At 31.3% G+C, this 7,280-nt stretch overlaps 1 pseudogene; it reads left to right on the top strand.

The window, feature by feature from the left end:
• Nucleotides 1–289: 289 nt before the first annotated feature.
• LOC114175024 lies at nucleotides 290–6,965 on the top strand (annotated as a pseudogene).
• The last annotated feature ends 315 nt before the right edge of the window (nucleotides 6,966–7,280 follow it).

Below are 7,280 nucleotides of genomic sequence, written 5' to 3'. Positions count from 1 at the left end.
TTTTGAATTAATTTTTAATCTTTAAAATTCTGAGAAATTGACACGTAACCATATTTTCCTTTTGTAGAAAGTAAAATTTGAATATAAGTAGTTCAGAAATATTAAAATATTAAAAAAGTTGCCATTTGTTAGTTTAGAATTGTATATAGTATTAGATGTCACTGATTTCCATTTCGTTTTCTTCTTTCAATTTCGTTTACTCTTGCCCTAACTCACTTCTTATTTTTCCAATGTCAAATAGCAACGCTAACCGTGCATCGCAATCAGAGTGCGATTCCTGTGATTCCTACATGCTGTGTGGATGATGCCATTCAAGTTGGCATTGGTTTAGTTTTGCTTTACAATTGTTTGGGAGCCTCAGTGGTTACGACTATGGTTGGACTTCTTGGTGTCATTGCATTTGTTGTGGTGGCTAAAAGAAGGAACAAGCATTACCAGCTTAATGCAATGACGTGTCGCGATTCAAGGATGAAGGCAGTGAATGAGTTGCTTAATTACATGTGTGTCATCAAGTTCCAAGCATGGGAAGAGCATTTCAATGGGAGAATTTTTGGTTTTCGCAAGTCTGAGATTGACTGGGTTTCCAAGTTAATGCACTCAATCTGTAGCATTTTTATTGTGTTGTGGAGCACCCCATAACTCTCAAGTTTGGTATCGTGCTTTTGCTTAGAGTTCGACTTGATGCAGGCACGGTTTTCACCACCATAAGTGTGTTTAAGATCTTGTAGGAACCTATTATATAGTTTCCTCAGAGTATGATATCTCTTTCATAATCGCTGGTATCACTTGGCCGGTTAGATGGGTACATGTCTAGCACGGAATTATCGGATGATTCGGTTGAGAGAGAGGAAAGGTGTGGTGGACGCATTGTTGTGCAGGTCAGAGACAGAACCTTTAGTTGGGATGATGATGACCAGCTTCAAGACTTGAAAAACATTAATTTAGAGATTAATAAGGGGGACATCTTCATTCCTTGCTTGAATTCTTGGTGAGATGCATAAAAATTCTGGGAAGGTATGTACTTATTTTTTGTTTAGAAATGAGGACATTATTTTCTGTACCATGTAGTCACTAATTTATGTGGTGGTGTTCGTTTCTGACTGTATGTTTTGGTGGAAGATTCAAGTTTGTGGGAGTACTACTTATGTTGCACAAACATCTTGGATTCAAAATGGGACGATTGAGGAAAATATTCTCTTTGGCTTACCAATGAACAGGCAGAAGTACAATGAAGTGATCAGAGTTTGTAGCTTGGAGAAAGACTTGGAAATGATGGAGCATGGTGACCAGACAGAGATTGGAGAGTGTGGCATCAACCTAAGTGGTGGTCAGAAGCAGCGCATACAACTTGTCAGAGCTGTGTATCAAGATTCTGATATATATCTTCTTGATGATGTTTTCAGTGTTGTAGATGCAGATACTGGCACTGAAATATTCAAGGTCATTATCTGATATCTTTATATGTTTCCTACAATTCTATAAGTTATACTAATTCATGTTTTTTGGACCACTGGCTAGTTCAAGTTTCTTGCTAGTATAGCCATATTTTAAATTAGAGTAATTCTATGCTGGAATGTGTGAGGGGATCTCTTGAAGGTAAGACCATTATTCTTGTAACACACCAAGTAGACTTCCTACAAAATGTGGATCTTATAGTGACAAGTCCTTTTTATGATCTTTTAATGTTTTGTCTAAGTCAATCTCCAATCGAACTTGGTGAGTGATTCTAAATTTCTAATACAGATGTTTGTTTGGTGAAAAGGTGATGAGGGATGGAACGATAGTACAATCAGGGAAGTACAATGATCTACTTGCTTCTGGAATGGATTTTAGTGCTCTTGTTGCAACACATAAGACATCTATGAAACTTGTGGAGCAAGGTGCGGTCATGCCTGGGGAAAATCTGAACCAACAAATGAAATCACCGAAGGCAGCTTCTAATAACAGAGAAGCAAATGGTGAAATCAATCCTCTTGATGAGCCCAGGTCTGACAATGAAGGTTCTAAATTCATCAAAGAAGAGGAAAGAGAAATTGGGAATGTTAGCTTTCATATCTATAAACTTTACTACACTGAGGTTTTTGGGGTGGTGGAGCATTGGAGGAGTAATTATTCTTTCTGTGTTGTGGCAAACTTCTATGATAGCGAGTGATTATTGGTTGGCTTATGAAACATCAGAAGAGCGTGCACAGTTCTTCAATCCTTTTGTGTTTATTTCTATCTACGCCATTATTGTTGTAGTTTCAGTTCTTTTGATTGTGCTGAGATCCTACTCTTTCATGATCCTGGGGTTAAAGACAGCACATATATTCTTCTCTCAAATTCTCCACAGCATCTTGCATGCCCCCATGTCTTTCTTTGACACCACTCCATCCGGGAGAATTCTAAGTAGGGTAAGAATTCGAAGGCTCATAGTATGCTATTCTAAATGTCACATGGAATTATAACCTGGAGTCTCTTTAGACAAACTCATGCAGTATATGTCAACAATTCATGTGTTTGATTTTTCAATTTTGGGTTTTGCAGGGTTATTTTCTTGCTTCCTCTCGTGACTTAACTCGTCTGGATTCAATTACAAAAACATTTGTCATTCACCATTTCTCTGAAAGCATTTCAGGGGTCATGACAATCCGCGCATTCAGAAAGCAGGAGTTTTGGATAAAAAACATTAAACGGGTAAAGTCTAATTTGCTAATGGATTTCCACAACTTTAGTTCCAATGCGTGGTTAGGTTTCCGTTTAGAATTGCTTGGAAACATAGTTTTTTGCTTCTCCGCCATGTTCATGGTCATGTTACCCAACAATATCATAAAGCCAGGTAAGCAAACTCAATAGAAAATCAGTTATAAATTATTTACCTTATTTTTTCAATGATCCTTCACATTACATACATTTGGTTTAATCTTTTAAAGTGGTCCTCAGCAGATCAAATGATTTTGTTTCTGTCAATGTCATCATAACTAAGACTCCTTCGAACAAGTATTTGTTCCATACAAAATTCTAAGAAAAACTCATAATAGGTGGACCAGGTTCATAGTGTAATTCTTACACAAGGATATACACTAGAGCAAACCCGGAGTTACAAAGTGGAATTGTAGCATGGAATGGAATGTCTAGCACACTTAACTGTGGGCTCTGATGTAATTGTCGGTTCATGTAGTTGTTTAATTTGCACCATTAACTATTTCTCATTCAAGAAATAACAGTAAAAATTAATTTGTCTTGATGCAAAAAATAATTGTTAAATACTTGTTTCGTCAGAGGCATAATGAGGCTTGATGCTCGTGCACGCCAAGATGTTGCTTTTCTTGGAACCGAATTTCTCAAACTGGATGGTTAGCTCTCTACCTAAACAATCTATTATTGTACTTTAACTTTTTATTTCACTTTTTCCATGCAATGAAACAATTTTTCTTAGTTAGTGCTGATAATTTTCCAAATATCTGCACTACAAGTCATTGCATTTCATATACAAGGACAACAATATCCTCCCTATCCCGGGGATGTGACCACAGAAAGGATCGCTGCTCTTTAGGTCTTTGTCTTTTCCATTTTGTTCTAGTTCTGTTTATATGTAACCTGGTCCACATATATCAATTGAATGAGGAAAAATACATCAATCATATTCTAAAGTGGAAGAAATAAAAAGCGGGATGGGAAGGAAATAATTAATTTTTCTTTTCTTTCATTGTTTGATAGTACTTAAAAGGGTAATGATGAAAAAAGTTGTGGGACCCACCTAAATCTTCAATCCTTTGAAATTGGAAGGAAAATAGCTTTTGTAATTAAAGAATATATATATATATATATATATATATATATATATATATATATATATATATATATATATATATATATATATATTCTAGTGTAGGAAAGGGATTTGACCGCGGTTATTTTGACCTTTTGGCTCCGGTTTTACACCCGAGGCATATACTGACGAGGTAAAAAAGATCTATTTATGTCTCGGTTATGAACCGAGGCATATGCAAGGGTTACTGCCTTGGTTCTGGAGGGAACCGAGGCCTAATAGGTATCACGAATTTAAAAAAAAAAACTTTCTGACCCACCGTCTTTAAAGTTAGGGTTTCCTCTCACCGACTCCGGCGCCGCACACCACTTCGGCAGTCTCAGCACCATCCTCGCCGCTTCAATTCAAGACGCCAAGGACCGCATTGCGCAGATCGAGTACGTCTTCTGCTCAAAGCTCTATCCTCAACTTAAATCCGACGCGGCATCGAAACGACACTGCACCGCCCAGCTCCAACGCGAGGTCGACGAGAACATGACACTGCACAAGAACCTCGTGGAGTTGGTGCAATATAGGGATGGTAACGGGGCGGGGCGGACACGGGTTTCGCTATCCCATACCCATCCCCGTAAAAAAAAATCCATCCCCATCCCCATACCCAAACCCAACGGGTATTCAACTTTTGACCTATCCTCATCCCCACCGGGTAACGGGTATAATCTCGTACCTATACCCATACCCATTTTCTTACTACTTCAATATTAATTTTAATTAATTTTTATAAAATAATAAAAAAATTATGATAAAGGAAACATAATATTATCAAATATTCAATATTAGAATGATGATTGTTTCTTCAATATCAAATACTTTAAAATAAATTATAATTGTTTACATTTTATATTATAATACCAAATAAAATTTCATGAGAACTAAAACAATTATTAAATTTGCAAATATTAATGAAACATAATTGATAAAATTTAAAAATATTTTTTAAAAAATATAAAAGATAAAAAATATTCAAATTAAAATATATTTTAAATGTTTGTTTACTTCAGTATTTTAAATTCTAATAAATCTCTTTTTTATACACTAATAAAAGTTATAATACTTTATTTGATCAAAATGATACAAAGAACATAATTGATATTTTAAATGTTTGTTTACTTCAATCTTTTAAATTTTAATAAATCTCTTTTTTATACACTAATAAAAGTTATAATACATCATTTGATCAAAATGATACAAAGAACAAATAATAATCATAATAAAAGTTTAAAATAAATTATAATTGTTTGTATTTTAGATTATAATACCAAATAAAATTTCATGAGAACCAACACATTTATTAAATTTACAAACATTATTGAAACCTAGTTGATAATATTTAAAAATATTTTTTTAAAAATATAAACGAAAAACAAATATACAAATTAAAATATATTTTAAATGTTTGTTTACTTCAATCTTTTAAATTCTATTGAATCTCTTTTTTATACACTAATAAAAGTTATAATACATCATTTGATCAAAATGATAAAAAGAACAAATAATAATCATAATAAAAGTTTAAAATAAATTATAATTTTGTACATTTTAGATTATAATACCAAATAAAATTTCATGAGAACCAACATATTTATTAAATTTGCAAACATTAATGAAACCTAGTTTATAAAATTTAAAAATATTTTTAAAAAAATATAAAAGGAAAACAAATATTCAAATTAAAATATATTTTAAATGTTTGTTTACTTCAATCTTTTAAATTCTAATGAATCTCTTTTTTATATACTAATAAAAGTTATAATACATTACTCAATCAAAATGATACAAAGAACAAATAATAATCATAATAATAAAATTTTAACATAGATCTTGTATCTTTTGAACTTCAATTATGTTGGATGGTGATAAAAAAATATTAATGACAATTACATTAAATTTTTATATTGTAGTAAATAAAAGTTATTTATACAATTATAGTGAAAAAAACAAGAAATAAAAAATAAAAAATAATTAAATAAAATATATCGAAATAGTATTCTACATAATGAAAATAAACAAGAAATAAAAATATTAAAAAATTAACAAATGTTTACAAACAATTTGAGAGACTATCGAAAGAAACCGCACAAAGGAAAACAAATATATAATTAAGGGTATGATAAGTTGAAAAATATCTTAGAGATCTAAGAAAACTTTTCAAATATCAACATATATACTCAGTGGTTGAGAAATAAAAAAAATGTTTTAGTGAAATAAAAAAGTTATTCAAATGAAACAAAAACTAATAATAAGAATAATAAGTAAATAATTTTTTTTATATTACCTAGTAAACTAAATGTTTGTGCTATTAAATATTTAAATTGAGAGTATTAAACATTTTCTTGTGAAAGAAAAATATACATTAAATAAAATATTAGAAAATAATAGAAATATTCAAATGTGAGACATAAAATTTTTTAATTAACATACATATTTTTAACATAATTACATAAAGGTTATGATAAAATGAAAAATATAATTGAAATGCGAATGAGTTTCATGACAAACCAAATAATTAGAATAAATAATATATATATATATATATGTATGGTTATTTAATTAATTAGGAATATTTTAATAATTTAAACGGGGACGGGTAATATGGCGGGGATATGTACATCCCCATACCCATCCCCATACCCAATTGAAAAAGTCGGGGATTCCCCATACCCATACCTATACCCAGTCAATGCGGGGATTCCCCGTCAAAATGGGGACGGGTTCGGACAATACCCACGGGGACGGGTTTATTTGCCATCTCTAGTGCAGTCCAAGGTGTCCACTCTGAGAAACGCCAAAGAGAAACGAAACACTACGTTTTCGAAATTGGAGGACTGCGATCATATATCAACACAATATAAATTGTGTTTTTAAAATAGTTTGGTTAGTTTGATTAATTGTGTTTTAAAATAGGTTTCTTTATTAACATCACACGTCAATGAAATGAAGGTAATGAAGACTTTCTTTGGACAAAATTATCAAGGAGAATTATCTCAAGACTTTTCTATGTTTCATACATCACTAGTAATATTTAAATCTTTAATATATTAATATATATTTTATATTGTAATGAATGTTACTAATTATGTTTTTTTATGAGGTGTCTGATCAAGGGAGTGTTCCTAAGGAAGAAACAAATGATTCAGATCAAGATCAAGACTGATAGTCGAAGAATGCTATATTAGACTTTTACTATTTTACTTTTATAAAGAAACAAAGATATTGTAATATTCCACTAGTTTGAACATCTAAATTTTATTGTTTACCTTGAACAAATTTTTATATATTATATCTAGTTATAAACAAATATCAAAATTTTATAATTTTTGTTTATTATTTGATATGTTTCAGGAATTATGTGGATTAAAAAAGTGCAACAAATAAAATTAAAGGGATTTAAAACACCAAGCAATAGTCATCTATGAATAATGAATTGCATTGTAGGGGTGAAAAAACCGCATTTGGGATTTAAAAATGT

The sequence above is a fragment of the Vigna unguiculata genome, chromosome 3 (genome assembly GCF_004118075.2).
Source record: "Vigna unguiculata cultivar IT97K-499-35 chromosome 3, ASM411807v1, whole genome shotgun sequence".
NCBI classification, from domain to species: domain Eukaryota; kingdom Viridiplantae; phylum Streptophyta; class Magnoliopsida; order Fabales; family Fabaceae; genus Vigna; species Vigna unguiculata.
This window is presented reverse-complemented; position numbering and strand designations above follow the sequence as displayed.